Below are 20,519 nucleotides of genomic sequence, written 5' to 3'. Positions count from 1 at the left end.
CTCACTAACGAGATGTAGTCTGAGGTTTGAAAAATACTAAGTCACTATCTGGAGAGCTTGGCTTCTTCTTCCCAGGTATCTCAAGCACTTAAAAACAACAAAACTGCATTTTAAAAAATCCAAAATTTAGAAACTCTACCCAAATAATGAAGTGCTGGGGAATTTATGAAACAGCTTCAAGCACTTCGGATAAAAAATACACTAGTTATGATGTTTGACTGTTTGGAGCACCATTATGTTTAGAAGCTCACTTACAATTTTCCTGTGTCCCCACCACTATTTCCCTGCTACTTACTACATTTCCTCCTTCAGTTTGGATTCAGAGTTATCAAGTATTATTTTCTCTGTAAAGACCAGAGTCAAACTGACTCTGACCATAAATTGCAGACATAACACTATAATAAACGATTCAGGTTTTCTACTGATGTTCTTTGCCTTTTCTCATGGGTGAGTCATTTCCGTAAAATAGGCAGTACCCCTTCTGATGTCACTCATCTCCTCTAGAACACTACTTAATGTTTAGCCTAACAAACTCCATCCAAACCAACTACCCTCACCTCAAGTCTTTTCTTTTTGCCTCCCATGCAAAGCCTCCCTTGTGCCTTTGTGTGCTGTTAGCTGTGCCCATCTGACCGCTCAGGTTGATTCTTCATCTGCCCCTTCTGTTGTAAAGTTCATGGGGCCAGAATCAATAACCTCACCTTGACAAATAATACCAGAAATGCTGATAATGATGGTGCTATATTGAATTCATGTTGCTCCCTCTTCCAGCACCTTGGGAGGCCCCAAGATGACAAAAATAGAAGATACAAAAATTCTCATTATTTTAGACCAAAGGAAATGGGAGAAGGAATTCTGCATTCTCTAAAATCTGAATTAATGAATTAATGAAACTTTAAAATCTGAACATATATAATAAAGTAGTTCTGTTGGATAAAAATAGTTTCTTTTAAGTATGATTAACAATGAAATTCAGGTTTAAAAATCGTTGTTGAATAGAGCTCCTGAGAGACTTGCTTTCACATAAATAATGCTATATACCTAGCATTTCACTGTTTATTCCAAACCAATTTTAAATGCTTGTTTTTATAAGTAGTAATGGAAATAACTAACTTTTATCAGATCAGACTGTTCCCATTTGAGCCTAACAACAGTTCATTGTAATTATCCCACTTTACAAAGGAGGCAACTGAGATTTCAAGAAGTAATCTGCCCAGAGGTGTACAGCTAATAAATTCTGGGACACAAACTCTAATGTCAGAGGCACTGCTATCCTTAACACCACTTCCTAAAGCCTTATTTATGTTATTAACTTGCTTTGAAACCCCTATAAAAGTAAGCTCAATTTCAAACTCTTATGTAAATCATCGGGAATTTGAAAGGAGATTGGTCAGATTTGGTGAAATGTTACCATAATTGCCTTGGGATATTGGAAATAAAGGAAGAAATTGCTAGGAACAGCTCCATCATTTTAGGCTTTGAGAACAATTCCCCTCTGGACCTTTATTTCCAACTCTTATAAATATTGCTGGACCAATTCTTTGGAGGAGGCCACTTGCTCCCACCTCACTTTGACTCAGAGGAGAGTTATTTGCAAAGTTTCAACCAAAGCGGAAGTGCCCTTTTTGAGTTACAGGCCCGAGAAAAATTAACGCGTTTGGGTTTGCTTGGGCATTTTTTCTTTTGTTTTGTTTTGTTTTTAAAAAGTCAAGCTTTTTTTTTCACTAGCTCCCCCATAAGTCACAAATAGCTTTTCTTTCAAAGTTCAACCTTGTCAGTCTGTTAATCCTCCATGAGGAAAAGCACACGTGATAAGTTTACAAAGGCTTAGCTTTCAAATAAGGAAGTTATTAACTTTTCCATTTCTGTTTGGCCCCTTTCTCAATAGTTCTGGAAGTCTCTTGGACTGAAGAGGCCAAGTGAATCATTTCCTCTGTGACCATTTGCTCATAGCTCTCTACTTTCTCCAGGAGAAACTGTGCCCGGGGTATGAGAAGTCACCACAGACAGCAGAGCCGGACCGGGAAAGGGCAAACCTCAGAAAGGATGCTCTGAGGCTCACTAGACACCTGGGGAGCGGTGGGCTGGACTGGGGGCTCAGGATCTGGTTGGAGACTCTGAGAGGAATGCTACTTATATGGGCTGAAGACATAGTTGAGGCCTCAAATATTCCTTGGGCATATTATCTTTCAGAGTCATCATCCAACAGTTAACTACGGTATTGGAAGAACTAGACTTTCAAGGCAGTTTCAGAAGGGGTATGAAATGAGAATGAGGGCTTAAATTCAGAAGATCTGATTTTGACTCTCAGCTCCACTTTAGAAAGGTCAACATTCCTGAGCAGGTGTTTTCTCACCTTTAAGAATCCCCACTTCTCAAGACTTTCATGAAAATAATAGTAGCATTGATTGGGTGTCTGCTATGTGTCCAGCATTGTGTTGCATGTGAGTTTCTTATTTAATCCTCCCATCAATCCTAGTAGGCACCCACTATGATGATCCTCACTTTACAGACGAGGAAGCTGAAGTTTACAGATTAGATAACTAACTTTCAAGAGAACAGAGTTGGTTTTCCAGTTGATACAGTTTAGAAGAGTCCCATTCACTTAGCCATGTAATTCACTGCCTCAAAAAAGGTAATGGGCATGAAAGCATTTTGTAAATTCTAAGGGACTGAACAATAATGCTTACTTGTATTGTCTTATGAATATGTGACATCCCGAGTGTAATTCCCAGCTCTTAAAGTGACCTCAAAACAAACCCAGTAGAGAAGGGGGAACTATTAAACCACCGACTGGTGCAGTTGTTCTCACTTTAGCATGCCTCCAAATCACCTGGAGAAATTGCGGAAACACAAACTACTGAACCCCAAGCCCAAAGTTTATGATGCCGTCAGTCTGGGGTGGGGCCCCCAAATCTGCATTTCTAACACTTTCTCAGATGAAGTCAATGTTGCTGGCCTGGACCACATTTTGAGAACCACTGGAATAGTGGTGCAAAGCTTCTGAGGGAACTCAGAAGTCAGGCCTGCCCCTTGCTGACTTAATGAGTTTGCTTGCATCTTAATTTTTCTCACCTCCAAAATGTAAATACTATCATTGAGACAGCCAGGTGGGAAGAGCTCCCTCGCAAAACTCCAACCGGCCCGTGCACTGGGGTGCGTACCAGGATGGAGCCACAGAAGTCCGCACCATTTGCAGTGGGGAAGGAGCCTGGACCCTCCTCTTCCTGGGTGGTACCTGGAATTCAATTGGCTAGGTGGGAAGACCACGGGAAGGGAGCACAGTCTCTCGCTCGCTAAGAGTCTCTGTTTCCGTTTTTTTCCTTTTTGCCCAATAAATTCCATTTTTCTTACTCTTCAAATTGTCTGTGAGCCTTAATTTTCGTGGCCGTGTGACAAGGACCCCGCCTTTAGTTGAACTAAGGAAAAGTCCCACAACATTAATATCTACCTTGCAGACTTTCCATGAAGATGAATAGTATGATACATGCCAAGTCCGTAGACTCTCATCTGGAACATGGGGAGCACCGCTGTGGCTGTTTGCATCCTGCTCTCGGCAGGCCCAGCTTTGTTTTCTTAGCAGTTTTCATGCCAGATCGTGCAAGAGTTAAATAGACCATCTTAATTTTGTGTCTTTTAAAACCTGTACTTTCATTTTTCATTGAAAAGGCGATGAAGTAACACTAACATGTTCTATCAGTCAGGGTCCCAACAGAAAACAGATGGTATACTCAAAATAGGAACATTCTAGGAGGGTTTATAACAAAGGGACTGTTTACACTGTGTGGGTGTTGGGGGAACCACAAGGGACAGTACAGTAAGCTGGGACTTAATTGCAGTTAAGCTGATAGCACCCCTAGGCCACACGGAACAAAGAAGGGAAGAAGCCGTTATTAAGCCTGGTGAGAAAGAATTCTTTAGAGTTGGCTGCCTTTAAAGAAGCAGTGATCTTTAATCAGGGGACACAACCAGCTCCAGGGTACTTGCCAGGAAGAGAGCCCAGGGTATTAACTCCCTGACCTCACTCTTCTTCCTCCTTCCATCACCGGCCAGAGCTCCCTATTGACTGACTGCTCAAGTCAGAGACCATGGGAACGAGGGATGAATCCAGTATGGGTGTATTTACTTTCATCGTATTGATTGATTCTGACACCAGCCCTATACTACAGATGAGGAAAGAGTCAGTCTAAGTTTAAGTAACTTGCCTCATGCCATACTGTTTGGGAATGGGTAGGTAGTCAAACCCAGGTAGTCTTATTCCAGAGCCTGTCCACTGAGTGAGCTCAAGAGAGGGAGCCCCAGGAGAAAAAGAAAAGAAAGTGAGATGTGTATATTGGATTAATATAAAAATATTATCCACTGCATATGGTGGATATTACACAGTTGTGTGATCTAGGGCCTCAGTGACCTCATCTGTCTTGTTAAGTTTAAAAACAAAAATAAAAGTGAACAACGCTGTCTCATTGCTACCATTGCAAGTAGGTAAAACATGCATATGGTAACTGATAATACTGGCTATAATAGGACATTAGGATGATGAATGATATTCTTTGGATTTTCTCAATTTTCTGAAGTTCCAAAATATGGCCAGATTGAACTTACATCTTTTTAGCATAAAAGCAATCAAATAAAATTTTTAAAAATAAAGTAAAATGGAAGGTGAACCAGGCAATCTCCAAGTTTTGATGAATGTTTTATGAGCCTACAATCTTGATGTCAATCTCCCTATCTCCCATCTTTTAATATTAAATTAATCCTACAAATATGGATAAAGGTCCACAGAATACATGCCAAGCCTGGGAGACTCACACTTTAAGAAAACTCTGGTGAAGGGAGTGAAACAAGCAAAGTATAGCACAATTGCAGTGATGCCCTCTGGAGTGAGAACAGTTGCTTGTACCCTCCTGTTGCATCTGATCCATCTTCTGTAACATTTCCTTGACCTTTCTGAAGGTCATGGAGATTTAGAAGGAGGCTGGGCAAAACTGAATATGGGCAGATAATCTGCTTTTGAGGCATCCCTGGAGGACATTGCCACTGAAGCATTTGGAAATGAGAGTTGGAATGTCCTATAATGCGTGTCCTGCTTGCTAGATGAGCATAAATGTAAATGGCTTAGAAAGAAAACCCTGAGAGGTCAGAGCATGACATTTCAGAGATGCCCCACAAATAGGCCACAGAGCTCCTACAGGCATGAGGTCATCTTCCACAGGAGTGTACCTGCAGGTGGGTCATGGAAAGCCAGAACCACTGCCTCTGTCCCGAAACAGCAAACTGCTCTCTAAGGACCATGTAAAGTCAAGTCTCTGCATTTCTAATTGTGATACCAGATGTCATAATTACAAATATGAGAAGCTAACATAAGTCTATCAATTCTTAATATAGTTATGGCATCTTTTCCTTACGTTCTAACTTGGACAAGTGACCACCCATGTCTAAAGCAACTTCGCGCTACTCTTAGCAGAGAGATGATTTAATCTGGTAAATTACCCAATTTTCACTCAGCATCTCTTCAGGGCACTAAGTCGATGGCCACTCACTGACCATTTACTTTGTAGCTCTTCTCAAACCATGTTTACAAAAGAATGCTAAATTCACTATGGACAAGGAAAGTGTCTTCTACTTTTTAAAACTTGCAGAGTCCCCGGTGTAGGACTCTATCGTTGGGGCAGACAGGGGGGACTATAATCAGAAGTTACTAAATCTTACACTTCAGTGAACTTCAGTGCCTCTCGCAAGAATCTATTCCTATGCTCCATAACGGATTTCATGTTTGTAATTTTGCATTTTTAAAAAGAGTCCCCCAAACTGTATAAATTTCAGACATCACATCCATTACACACTGGATCTACATGGTGTGTAAATCTAAATATTTCAGACTATTTGGTGGGGGAGGGTTTATATTTCAACTATGTTTAAATAGCAAAAGCCCCGGATATAGGCTCCCTTCATTTATTCAGGCTGATATAACAAAGTAACCTAGAATGGGTGGCTTATAAACAACAGAAATTTAATTCTCACACTTCTGGAGGCTGGAAGGCAAAGATTGAAGGACTGGCAGATTTGGTATCTGGTGAGGTCTCACTTGCTGGTTCACAGCTGGTGCCTTCTCACTGGGTCCTCACATGTAGAATGAGTTCCTTTGAGCCTGTTTTATGAGGGCACTAATCTCATTCATTAGTGCAGAGTTTCCCATATCTTCCCAAAGACCCCACCTCCAAATACCTTTCAACTGAGGGTTAAGTTTCAGCACATGAATATGGGGAAACACAAACATTCAGTGCATTTTGCAGGCTTCCTCTCCAGAGTTTTCCTTTGCCTTCCCCACAACCTCACCAAGTAGTCAAGGAATGGAATGAGAAGAGGAGCTTCAGTTACCTAAACAGTTTAACGCTGAAGGCTGCCTATACCGACAGACTGTCCGTTAGTAATCAGGTGGGAAATATGGTCCAACTGAGCAGAGACAGTGAAGAATGGGAAGAGAGAAGGGATGCCCACCAGGTCCTGAGCTCAGCTCCACGAGTGAGGCTAGCACAACGATGAAGAAAGTGGGCTCTGGGTGTGAAACAGCCTTACTCCTCACCAAGTCTGGGACCCTGTGCCTTGTTACTGAAGTCTCGGTTTCCTTACTGAAAAAATAAGAATGAGAATGCTTACCTCTTGAGGTTTTTACAAAGACAAAATGAGATAATATGTGTAAAATGCGCAATGTGGTATCTGGCACATTATAATTGCTCTGTAAACAATAGCATCTGCAGTTATCACTAAACTAGACAAGACAAAAATAAGATCATCTCAGAGAAATGCAACATACTATGTGATATTTTACTTAGCATCTTATGTTATTACTCCTTTGCCCCCAACCCTTCTCGTGTCTTTTATCAGTACATCATAGTTATTATAACGTCATCACTATCTTATAAATAGAACAATATGCCACAGAATTAAGAAAAGAAATAAAAAATGATTTTACATGTTGACACAAAAAACAAATTATAAAATCAGAATAATAAATTATATTCCTAGGGAGCCCAAATAGTTCATGGTTCCAATAAAACTTATTTCAGCTTATATTTATTGAGCACTTAATACATACAAGGACTTTGCTAAACACTACAGGACAGTCAGAGATAAAAGAGATTCCCCACTTTCAAAGACTGTATAATACACTAGAAAAGATTTCCCAGAATGAGTTCTTTCCATGGAAAACTAGTTAATAGGTGTTACATTAAAAAGGTATATTGTGAACAAATAAATTTTAGAAGCTTCAGATTAAACACAAGTATACAGGTTTTTTCACTATCCAGCTTCTCAGAACCGTTGCCATGCTGATATACCTTGCAAAGCTCTAAGAAGAGAAAAATGACTGCAGCACTTTGCAAATTTGTTTAAGTTTTTTTTGTTTGTTTGTTTGTTTTTGTTTGTTTGAGATGGAGTCTCACTCTGTCACCAGGCTGGAGTGCAGTGGCACGATCTCTGCTCACTGCAACCTCCACCTCCTGGGTTTAAGTGATTCTCCTGCCTCAGCCTCCCAAGTAGCTGGGATTACAGGCGCATGCCGCCACACCCAGTTAATTCTTATATTTTTAGTAGAGATGGGGTTTCACCATGTCGGCCAGGATGGTCTCAATCTCTTGGCCTCGTGATCCGCCCACCTCGGCCTCCCAAAGTGCAGGGATTACAGGCATGAGCCATCATGCCCAGCCTTGTTTAAGTTTTGAACTCTACTAGCATTATATTTCATAGGCCTAGGGTTCCAGGAAAACACTCTGGGAAACACTGGAGTATGTAACTAAAACAAATACACAAATGACTCTAGGACAGATTGAGTGAAGTTCAGTATGTAATAAGAGATGAGTAGAAACAGCAAATATCCTAGTTAGTAAGATTCTGGAAAGGTGTCGAGGAGACATGTTTGAGATGGGCCTTAAAGGATGGATCAAATGTTATGTTATTATACCCAGGCATGAGAATTCCATGTAGCAAGGCTAACACAGACCAGGAGAGGCACAAGGCCAAGAGTGTGGAACAGTGGGTTGGCTCCATCCGATTAGCTCATAAAATATTTGCAGTCGATAAGGGGGAAATAAAGTCAGAGAGAGAGAGTGAGCCATGGTGTGTAATAGCATGAAACCCACAGCAGAGTCATTGGAAGTAACCGGGAGAGCTGATGAGAACTTCAGGAAGAAAATTCTGACAAAATGGAAAGACTAGATTGGAGTGGCGAAAGTTAAGAAGTGAAAAAACTGAGCAAAGCTTATCTTAACCTCAGCAAGAAGTCATCTGTCCTGAACCGAAGAGGTGACAGCTAAGCAATGAGGGCCAAAACATTTCAGAGAGAAATATTATAGAGATAAAATCTTAAGTGATTTGACATCTTCTGTATGTTTTATCATATTGGTGACATCTTCATATACTTGTAAGTGGTCAAGTTGTACTTACCAAGTTTAAGAGGTTGAACCCAAAGTATGTTATTCTCTGCCAGCATGGTGTCGACTAAGGGAATCTGATCAAGTTACTCATGGATAGGTATCTAAATTCTTACAATAGAACATTTCACTGGAGGAGCCAGTGACACTGTCTGGTCAGACAGTGACAGACTCCTCTGATCCCCAAAAGGTGATTTCTAGGTAAAACTGATCAGAAGGTAGAGTTGAAATCCAATATGCATTTCTCTTTCTTAACACCTTAGGCTGTTCAGACCTGTGAGGAGCACTGAAACACCAGTCACTTCGAATTCAAGGTTCTGCAACACTGAAACATATTTAAAACTGCTCCCCACACCATACACAAACAGGCCCTTAGAACAACACAAGCTCCAGGTCTCTGCCTCTTTGCAGACTAATTGGACAAGGTACAGCATGTGGTGTGTGAGTGTAATTGTTCAGAGGGGCAGCAGGCTCTCTCAGGTCTCCTGACCTGGACTGCACAACCCAGAGGTTGTCACCCACTGCTGCCTCTGCTGAGCACACATAAACAGAGAGGCCTCACACTTCATCCACCAGATGGAAACCTTGCTGCCCCATACTGTGGGTGGCAGATGTTTTCCTGCTTAATTGTTGAAGATTAAGATTTGCAAACCAAAAAGTAAAAATACTTCCCCCAGGCAATTATGGCCAATCAAATCACAGACTTTGGGAAGAAAGATGATGACTACTACAGCAATTCCTCACTTAACTTTGTCGATAAGTTCTCAGAAACTACAACTTTAGGCAAAACACCATCTAACAAAACCAATTTTACTGTAGGCCAATTGATATAAACAAGAGCAAAGTTCCTACAGCATATTTCTAGTCACAGAAACATCACCAAACTTCTAAATAAAGACCCAAAACACTTCCAATAGTAAACATTGAAATACATGTGATCTATGCATTTCAGAAAGATTAGTACGAACAAGTAAGATACATATTCACCCACCTTTTGGTGAATCAGTGAGTGTCGGCAGTCATAGCGGTGGTAAGTTAAATCCAGGAATAAACGTTTGCAAAGTGGAAATTGTCAGAGAACCTCCTACAATCATGCAGTTCTAAAACGATCAGAAACATGGTGGGCTCACTGAGCACTTTTATACGGCATCTTTTCATTGTTGAGTATTTGTATTACTATCATCGAATTTATAAATTTTCATTTTATAATCATTGTATTCATTCATTCATTCATTCATTCATTTCCCAACCGGCCTAGTCCAGTCCAAGGCACTAGGCGGGAGCCAGCCCTGGACAGAATGTTCTCCCATGGGGGGGTGCCCACATACACACACACACGCGTGTGCTGAGACCATGTAGACATGCCAATGAGGCTATCAGGCACATCTCTGGGATGTGGGAGGAAGTCGAAGTACCCAGAGAAAACCCTTGCAGACATGGGGAGAATGTGCCAACTCCACATAGGATGGATTCCAACATTACAACAAAATGATGTTGAAAGAAACAACGTTATTCTAGGACCTGCTGTACGTCCTCCCTCTCCTTGTAAGTAAATTGCACTCCCCTTAGTTCATTTGGCCACACGTGGATTTGAGTTTCCTTCAGTGTCCATCTTCTTTCCATGTGTCTATTCCAGGAGCTGTGGTGTCAGTCAGAACAGGGAGACTAGGCACTTCTGTCCTCAGAAAACTCATTTATTCAAAAAAAAATGCATATTGTAGCTGGGTGTGGAGGCTCACGCCTGTAATCCCAGCACTTTAGGAGGCCGAGGCAGGTGCATCACTTGAAGTCAGGATTTCAAGACCATCCTGGCCAACATGGTGAGACTCTGTCTCTACTAAAAATACAAAAATTACCCGGGCATGGCAGGCATGGTGGTGCATGCCTATAGTCCCAGCTACTCGGGAGGCTGAGGCAGGAGAATCGCTTGAACCTGGGAGGCGGAGGTTGCAGTGAGCTACAATCATGCCACTGCACTCCAACCTGGGTGACAGAGCAAGACTCTGTCTCAAACAATAAAAAAGTAAATAAATAAAAAATAATTAAAATATATCGTTTTTATGTCCTAGCACAAAGCACTATGCTAGACGCAATGAGAGATAAAAGTGGAGAAGCAAGTGTTAGAAAGATCCCTTCTAAATGAGAGAAACCAGGGAAGTGATCTTTGAGCTGCGCTTAAAGATTGGGAAGAATTTTAATAGGCAAAGATGAAAAGAGAGGGAGAGAAATAACAGAGGAAAAGAGGAGGCAAACAATTTAAAGTCATATTTGGGGTTCCGTATAGTAAGCCAGATTGAAGTCTTCATGTGAGTAATTATACATAGTTAATGCCTGAATTATGTGAATAGATGGATCTTGGATTATTTGCGTGACTGATAAAACAGCAATAAACCTATTTATATTTTATGGAAAATTTGTACCATTTAAAAAGGCTTCAAAGAATTAACTTGGTTGCAGAACAATGCACAAAATCAAATTAGAATTTAAAACACAATCACGTATACACACAAATTGTAATTGTCCTATAAAAGGAAAGAATTGATTTATCAGCAATTGTTCCTAATTAGACAAGTCCACTTCACTGTCTGGCTACCCAGCTGGCAAACATAATAATCTTTACACATCCACACTTTGCAAAAATGAACTACAGTTCATTTTAAATCTCCCAGTTTGTTTTGGAAGCATATACACACACCCTTTTGGATATAATGAGATACATTCTGAATGGTAGATATCAGTTGATTAATGTATGCAGAGATTCAGTTTAATAACTGTTTCACAAAAAAATATTTGACTATTGTTAAATCTTAATAAATGTTTTAAATAATAAATTGGCCTGTATTAATGGCTAGCTATTAGCTCTCCTACTTGTTATTATCTATTAACATAACTCTTTAGATTTAATACGGTATTTATCATTGTTTATTTCCACAGTTGTTGCTTAGAACTAGTAATGCATTTTCCTTCCTCCAGATTCTCAGAGTTCTTTTCTAATATTAACCATGACTTCTCTCTTTTTCTAAACCTCTGATGACCTCCACCCAAACACAGCTGCACAACTGGGCTTCTTCAAGGAATACTTACTCAAATAAAGAATCTGCTTGCAGAATTCTGTCCAGACTGTCTTTCTAGGCCCTGGCTTTGACTTGGTCTCTATTTCAATGATGCTTCAGAACGGGCTGCAACCAGTGACTCCTCAGGTGTGATGGGCACCTGTCAGAGGGTCTTCTTGCATGGACTCACCATAAATGTGAACTCCTCTCCCCAGTCCTGTTTTAATAACCAGGAGATTGAAGGGTGCATCTAATGAGAAAGCATCTGAGGCATCTGGGCACAGAAGTGGTCAACAGCACACACGTCCCATGGTGCCGGGCTGCAGCCCCCTGATGGCACACCTTTCCCACTTGAACCCTCAGAACAGGTCCTGGCTCCTTTAAGAGCCTCCAGTGAGAATTCAATAATTGTCTCCGTGGAAAGTACGAGTTCCCCCCAGTGCAGCGTGATAAATCATGGATAATAATAGCTCTTTCCAAAATAATCCTTAGGCAGAAGCAAAATCCAACTGAGAAGGTTGTTCAGAGTCAAAACGTGGGACCTAGATCTGCCGTTTATTTAGCTCTATAAATACATTGTGTGTTTCCTTTGTCACCGCTGTTGACATAATGTATTATTATTACTATTCAGCTATTATTCTCTTAATGCCTATATTTTTGTCTCTGTATTTCCTGCTAGGCCTTCATTCAATGGGTTGACCGTCCACTTTTAACCCTCAGTCTTCTACTGACCAGATTTCAGTTCTAAGCCTCTCCACTTTTACCACAAAGAGTCAGTACCATACTTCAGGGAGATTTCTAGAAACAACATCCTAGTGTGAGTGGAAGAGATCCAAGATTCTAAATTTTGCTGATTTTCTCTCCATGGTGGCAGGAATATCTAGAGATAGATTTTTTTTTTCCCCAGGCATAATCCCCATAATATTTGTTCTGTCATTTTCACCTTGTAAGAACAAATGGAACTTTTTATGTCTATACACAGGGACCCTCAGAATGACCCCCAGCACTTTTCGAAGTGGAACTTGTCATCTTGAATTGCCTGGGACTGGTTATAGTGTGATTCAATTGGCAGAGATATGGAAGTTTTTCCAAAAGAGTAAGTAGACAGTGATTCATTATCCTGTTCACATTCATGATCCTTGGTGGATGCCTTTGCACTCGCTGGAAGACCTGGCAGCCCATCCCGGGCCCCTGCGTCCTCTACATTGCTGCACATAAAATCCCGCCTGTTATCTCAAGTATAGCTACCCATTGCTGAGTAGGTCAAGTCCCAGCATTGAGTACTTAAAGCTTTAAACCTAGGTTTCCAAGACCCCAGGTTATTACCTCACCCACAAGTTCATGCCTTTCTTCTTTTCGATTTATGGAGAAAACTCGAATCATAATTCTATTTTAAAAGATCGTAAGGCAGATTGTTTCGTTTTCCTTCTTTAGAGTGTAATTATTCCTAATTCCACAATTACTTAGCAAAGTGACATTGTAATGATTAAGAGCACTCTCTTTTAGCAAATTTTTCTTATCACCAAACTCTATAAAAATTTAACTTCCTCCAAAAATTATGATGTTGTTGGGTAGTTTTTATTAGACAATTTTGGGACTTGAAAATTCTTTGTGACTAGTTCTCCTATACTCCAGCACATATATAATTATAACTAATTGCTTCTCTGGAAGGAAAGAAATAGTTTTGGGAAAAATAAGAACAGTGGGAAAAGCAGGGAGGGGCCCTTTTCTTTGTTAATTGTACGGGGCTGACTGCATGTCTAGTGTACAGTTAGCATTTCAATCAGCACATCTTTTCAAGTTGTGGCTCTGAACAGCTGGAATGTGCTATGAAACATAGGCTAGGATGAAAGGCCATAGCATTGTATAGCTTCAAAACCAGCAATCAATCAATCACATGTGTGCCTGCGCGCGCACACACACACACTGGGAGGTGGAATTGAAATATCTCAGGGGCTGTCATTATGTTGAATGATATGTGCTTTACAAGCATGTGAGTTGGCAAACCTATGCTCTTGACCTTCTTCAAATGCCAAGTGAGTTCTGAAATCCAAGTCAGAAAAATGTGGAAAAACAAGTAGCCTGATTGATCAGTCAGGTATGTGTCTCCCAGTGACCCCATCACTGATCAGACACACTCACGATTTGGAAAATCAAGCTGCGAGGTTTAGGTGCATCACCCAAATGTGAACCTGTGTTTGAAGATGAGAGATAAGGTTCAGGCCTCAAGACATATGTCCAGAGAGCCCATGGCTGTCAGAGGAGTAGACTTGCTTGGCCATTAGCTTCCTCCCATTACCACAACTGAATCAGCCTCTGTTTTGGGGGCAGTTGTTGCAGGTTAAGAACAGAGCTATCCCTGCTTAGCCAATTATAGTAGAAGGCTTACAGAAAAACACATAGCCCGGCATTTGATGGAGACGAGAGAGATGAATAATTCCTTGTACTTGGGTCTCTTAATTATCTGAGATCCAATGAACTCTGGTTAACCTTCTCTTCATTATTTCTGACCCCTACTTTCTGACTTTGGACACTAGAATTGGGAGCTAAAAACTGAAAGAAGGGCAAGGAGCACATTCTCACACAATTTCCAGGAGAAAGTGCCAGGAAGCTTGTGAAACTTCCATTTTAGCAAGCCTGAGAGGTAGGAATAAGCCTCCCGCCACGCATGTGTGCATGTGTGTGTGTGTGTAACTGCACTGAGTTCTTCCTAGACATTAGCTCATGCAGCTAATGTCCCCAGTCCCCAGTGAGGCAGGTAAAAAGCTCTGCCCCAGTGAGGCAGGTAAAAAGCTCTGATGCCTATTTCACATGCATTGAATGTCAACAACGGAAGTGTATCCATGCAAACCTCAGAGAAATTCACAGAATTGAGGGAATCGTTTTCCTTGATACTCTAAGATCTCACTGGCAAATATGGATTAAATCCCAACCATGTGCATCAAATTGTTCTGAGTGAAATTGACATACTGGGAAAATGGGAGATACAGTTTTTTCTTCTTGAGGATCTAACACTCTCAGGTCGGGAAATAAAGCAATATGCATATGTAAGGCAATTAGAGAAGAAAATAGGGCAACACATCTCCATGTGTGAGAGATGGAGTATAGGCAGAAATTGCTGCTGAAATCCCACTGCCACACCTCAGTAGAAGACTGTTGTGGTCTTTTTTTGTTAATGCCACAAATACATTTGATGTGTATGGGCATCTTCAAAGGACTGCTGTCATGACTTCTGTGAGAGCAAGACTTCCGCGGTTTTCTTTTTGAGACTGTGGAACTGCTCTCCACACTTGATCTCTGTTGGAGTCCTCCAGCCCAAATACCACAAGGACAAACATGTGTCCTAGAAATGGCTGGTGACCCCGCAGAGATGCAGTTGGCACCCTGAGATGTTCCCGAGTGGGCAGCTGATGGCCTCCAGTTGGGAGGGCGCATTTCTTCCCGTGAACTTGCTTGCCTCGGTTCTTCCATTAATGAGTCCATGGGTCAAACGAGGGGCGAAGGTGAAGTGCGACTCCCTGCTGCCCTCAGCCTCCCGCCTTAGGGTTGCGGAGGGGAGCCCACAGGGCCCAGCTGGGCGGGGAGAGGCGTTCCCCCCTGTCTCTCTGTCAAAAAATAAAATAATAATAATAATAATAATGTCTATGATGAAAAACCCATTATGGCTTGAGGGTGAAAATAACATTTTCATTCTAAAGTCCATGTGAGGCATCAAGGCATCTTCTGATAGAAAATCATGAACTCACACATCAGGAAGTGCAAAGACTATTTAATCAAAGCCTTAAAGAAGATCAAACCTCATCATAAGATGTTAAATATATATATAATGAAAGCAGATAAGAAGAGTTTTGGGCTGTGTGACCTGAATCTGAAAATCGGAAAAAAGCCTTTTAGGTTCTTCCACTACAAGGGAAATATGTCATTTTTTTTCTCGCTCAGCAATCCAATTTACTCACTGCAGTGGGTACAAGATAGGACTTAAGCAGCATCGCCAGTCGGATAGCCTGGAGAACCAGAGTGCTCTCACATGTCCGTTGTTCTCCACAGTTTGTTATTGACTGTCCCTGTTTTCTTATTTTGATTCATGTTATATATGACTTTTAAATGAGACAGAGACAATGAGGAAATTCCACAACATGTGAATGAGTAGGTGTCATGGAAAGAATAAACAAGGTCTAAGAAGGATATGGGGATCCCTCGTTCTGGCTCCTCAAGTGGCTCCAGGGTTCAGGTCTTTGCTCTTAAGACCAGGCCAGGTTCAGTTTCACAGAAGGTAGCTAGAGGGATGCAGGAGCACATAGAAAGCCTGTAGAGAAATCAGGGGGACAACAACACAATGAGGGCAAGGGCAAGGACTCAGGGTGGACCACGGTTTTAATGCCAGTGATGTTTGCATTTGTTACCATCATTAATATGTTAGCATGATGGTAGGTCATCAATACCATTGCTGGATACTGTGGGTAATGTACAGTGGGGGAATATTAATACCAATAGCTATCATTGAGCATTTACTATGCACCAAGGATGTGCTATACACTTTTGTAGGTTATATATGATTCTCTCAACAACCCCTCAAAATAGGCATTGTTTAAACCCATTTTGCCCGAAGTGTCAGAAAAGTGAAGTAACTTGATTGAAGTCATATGGTTAGAAAGAGCAAGACCTGGAATCCACCTCAGATAAGCATAATTACAGAGGTTTTACTCTTTTTTTTTCTTTTTTCCTTTTTTTTTTTTTTCTTAGATGGAGTCTAGCTCCGTCGCCCAGGCTGGAGTGCAGTGGTGCAATCTCGGCTCACTGCAACTTCCGCCTCCCAGGTTCAAGCAATTCTCCTGACTCAGCCTCCTGAGTAGCTGGGATTACAGGCTCCTGCCACCACACATGACTAATTTTTGTATTTTTAGTAGAGACGGGGGTTTCGCTGTGTTGGCTAAGGTGGTCTTGAATTCCTGACCTCATGATCCGCCAGCCTCAGCCTCCCAAAGTGCTGGGATTACAATCATGAGCCACTGTGCCCGGCTTAATTTTTTACTTACTAAATAATCCCCACAATTATTTTCAAATATAAGCAAAAACAAAAAAATCTAGAAATAGTCAAAGAAATCTACAAATTGTGCAGAAAAGTAGCTGTGTTTTCCTATTTACAGTCTACAGGTAATACTTGGTGTGTGCTTACATTCTCAGGCCCCAGTGGCTGCCATCCCTCATACCAAATAACTTTTTATCAAATCCATCCCAGAAAAGCCAATGTGAGTAATGGGCAGGGCTTGGCACATTCTGGCTCCCACGGCACTTCCTCATAGAGAAGAGGAAGGGTCAACTAGCAGCAAGTAGGCTACAAGCTGTGGCAGCAACCCCGTCCCTCCTGGCGTACCTCAAGCTTGTTATTCTTTTGTAATGTCTTTTTCCTGCAACATGTTGCCAGATGACTGTTTTTCTGCTGTTTGCTCTCCAGGCTCCCTTGATGAAGGCAGCCGCTGTTGTTCAATCAGATTTTACCTGTAAAAAAATCATGAGGTAATTTCCTAGGCCTCTCATATCCTGCTAGGAATGGCTCTATGTATGGTTTAATGGACAGGCAAGCACGTACAATCCAATGAGGTATCAGTACATATAAGGAATACATATATATATATATGTATTCCTTATATATGTGTGTGTGTATATATATATACACACACACACATATAACACACATATATATATAAAATACCCATATATAATACGTATTAATAGAATTCATTATTATAGCATAAAAATTTACATTTACATTTACTTTTAGATGTGCTAAGGAGATGGAACAATATGGACGAATCGTAGCCATTCAAAATTATTTGAGGAAGTTTTACTGGTGGAAGAAAATGAGTTATATGCAGATTTTGAAAGGAGGAGAGAAAAGATAAAACGCACATTCCCAACACGAGAAGTAATCATCAAGTAGTAGTGAATCCGGCTGACTATAGAACATGAGTTTTGATATGTTTACAATTTATCTGAGGACAATAAATAATCCATGCTTTAGAAAAAGAGAACAAAAGTAAAGCAAACAATATAAGACATCCCATAAAATGCACTGCTAAGTTTTGTGTTCTATGCGAACTTTTTCTTTCCTACCACCTCCCGGGGGAAAGGACTCCTCTGCTGTGGAAGGAAAGAGACCCAGGACAAATGCTGGGCTTCTGCCCTTCTTTGGCTTCCTTATCTGGCTTCTTCTGAGCCCAGGTCAGACCCAGGAGATCCCTACAGGAGATACACGCAGGGCACATCTTTCTAACCTAACACTTCTTTGGAAGTTATCAATGTACTGACTCCTACCTGGAAAAGAGTGAAAGATGAAAGTAAGAAATGCTATAATATCTGCCTATGCCTCTCTCTCTCTCCTGCTCCAACCTGTCACCTCTGATGAAGGGAGTGTAAACAGGTAGTGACAGCCTTTGGAAGGGGAGGATGGTTGCTGACTGGGCTCTGCATTCTGTGAGCAGTGGTGTTTGTCCCTGATGCCTGGGCTCCAGGGAGGATAGGGACCACTGCAACTTTGGGATAGTTCTTCTCACTCTCCTGGGAAACAACTTCTTTTTTATGATCAGCAGATATGCCTGAGGGCTCACAGAGCTTTAAAACTTTCATCAAGAAGCCTCCCACTACTTGAGGGAAATTGCCTTTAATCTTCTCATATCACACACACATACTCAGACGCACTCAGAGATTACGGATCCAAATCCTATGGAAAGCCATTAGCACACTGGTGACCAGAATGGGGAGCTCTGGATACCACCATATTTAGACACGTTTCTTATCTTTCTAGGGCTTCTTGCTACTTTCTCATCTCTGTAGCTAGACCTGGCTTGGGGAGAGAAGGCCACCCAGGTTTTCTGAGTACCTCTCTGTATTAAATCCTTCCACATTTGTGATCTCACTTAATCCTTACAACAAGCTTTCAGGGTAGATAATATTATTATCAGCCTTACTTTATCAAGGAAGAAACTATCTTGCCTAAAATCAAACAGCCAGTAGGGGTTTGAGTCAAGGGCACATCGGTCTGATCCATGCCCCAGACCCCTTCCACCACAGCATGCTGTGAAGACAAAAACTGATGCCAGAACAAAGTTAGCCAAAAGAAAGGCATTGCTGATGTCAGGCAAAGCACTTTGGAAAAGGAATGTCTAGCTAAGTGGGAGTTTGATGAATCAAGCATTCAGCACAGGTCAATTCAGGATTGTGGAGGCAGAACTGGCCCCTGAGCTGAGGGTGTGGCACAGAGAAGAGTGCCCAGCTCCAGCAGGGTCCTAGGAACACCCTGGTGCCCTGTTGAATCACACTGATCCTTCTCTAGCCCAGGGCTCAGGTCTTTGTGCCCTCAGCAAGACAGTGAAGCAGGAAAGCTGGACCTTGATACATCCTTCCACCCAACACGGTACCCTCTCTTTCTCTCTCTTTTCCCCTCTCATGATTGTTTTAAAGATGCATCCCCAGAAAACTCTTCACCTGTGTTATTTTTATCAACGTTTTATTTTGTTAGATGTACTTAGTCTTTGTTTCTGCTCTTCTCCTAACCTTGGATCTTTTTTGCATCCTTCTCATCATTGCCCCTTTTGCTCTCTGAAATATCCCCCAACTTCTTGCTCTAATTTCCTATCTATTTTTCTCTTCTGAAATACAAAGGAGAACAAAAGAATAAGAATGGGAGCCATCGTTTGCATCTCCCTGAATGATTCATTATTTGATTTTTTTTCATTACATTCTTTGAATGAGCTTCATAAGATCTATGATAACTAGATACCCCATTTGTGTCAACTGTTCTTTTGATATGTTGGCACTGTCTAAATAAGCATTTCAGAGCATCTTCATTCCCCTATTTTTGTTTCACAAACCTGATGAGTTTGTGAAACACCAGGTGAGTTTGCCGTTGGGTTTCCAGCTAAAGGAAGAAGAAAAGAAAGAAGAGGTTTGCAGAAAGATCAGACAGGCAGAGAGCAAGCCCTTGTCCAGTCCCTAGGTTACTCAGGCCTTTGTTTTGTTTTTGATTTTGTTTTTGTTTTTGTTTGAGGGGAGGGGGGAATTGGACAACAATTCACTGTTTTTGTGTACACAGACACTTGCACACCCACACACATTTCAGACTGAGAATATCAGTGTTGGACAGGTACAAAATCATATAGACCAGACCATTCATTTCATTGATGCAGAAACTAAGACCCAGAGAAGCAAAGTAGCTTCTTAAGATCATAAAACCAACCAATGGGTAAACTGGAACTAGAATCCAAGCATCCTGACCCCTACGTTTCAGAATTTTTTCTACTGACCTGTCTGAAGATGGAGCTCTGAATCTTTCTGACTTCCCTTTTAGTGATCATTTTTGGCTCTATTATCCATGAACTTATCTGAAGTCTTCTGGAAGCTATTTCTGTTTTCAGTGTCATGCTCCCAAGCAAGAGTCTGAAACCACTGAGATGGAGGAAGATAAGAATGTGAAGGGGTTTATTTTTGTGCATTCTCAGATCCCTGACCTCTTTCCTCCTGAGGGAGTCAGGGGCCTTACAACTTAGGAGAGAGATATAAAGGCGAAGGACTTTGTTTTGGGAGGGGCTTCAGGGCAGGCCCTTTCTTAGCGTTTCCCAGGAAACCAACAATCTTCCTCCCATAGGTAGCATTTGGCAGCAGACACAGATATAAAAGGGACTCTAATCTGACTCTTATCTTGGATGCCTGTTCTCACATCGTAACCCTCAGTGAGCTTCGTGTAGAAGAGGCAAGTCAATGGATGTTTCAGCCAGAGCCTGGCTTGCTTCTCCATTCTCATTTCCTCATTACTTCCTGGCAGACTTGGGGCCAAACTGCCCAACTAGCCCCTAAATATTGTAGGAACAGACAGTAGAAACCAGCCAGCTCCTTCTCCAGGACAAGATCATGAAAGAGTCAGGAACAGAGCCCCAAGGGCCCGGATTCTCAGGGCACCAGAACAAGCTCTGGCTTTGTTCTGGGAGAGGTTGTCTTTGCCTTAGTCAGCTGCTCAGAACGGAGAGATTTTCAAATGTCT

General features: G+C 41.5%; 1 long non-coding RNA gene across 2 annotated transcripts in view; it reads right to left on the bottom strand.

The window, feature by feature from the left end:
* Nucleotides 1–15,234: 15,234 nt before the first annotated feature.
* The window catches only part of LOC129048829 (uncharacterized), a 43,013-nt gene continuing 37,728 nt past the window's right edge, over nucleotides 15,235–20,519 (bottom strand). Inside the window, exons 7-9 of one of the 2 annotated variants that reach the window (XR_008511510.1) lie at nucleotides 19,786–19,927; nucleotides 16,857–16,981; nucleotides 15,235–15,788 (exon numbers count right to left, since the gene is read on the bottom strand). This is a non-coding gene — a long non-coding RNA (uncharacterized LOC129048829). The remainder of the gene's footprint in view (nucleotides 15,789–16,856; nucleotides 16,982–19,785; nucleotides 19,928–20,519) is intronic. The other variant, XR_008511512.1, reaches the window with a different exon arrangement.

This window comes from Pongo abelii, chromosome 9 (genome assembly GCF_028885655.2).
Source record: "Pongo abelii isolate AG06213 chromosome 9, NHGRI_mPonAbe1-v2.0_pri, whole genome shotgun sequence".
Taxonomy (NCBI): domain Eukaryota; kingdom Metazoa; phylum Chordata; class Mammalia; order Primates; family Hominidae; genus Pongo; species Pongo abelii.
This window is presented reverse-complemented; position numbering and strand designations above follow the sequence as displayed.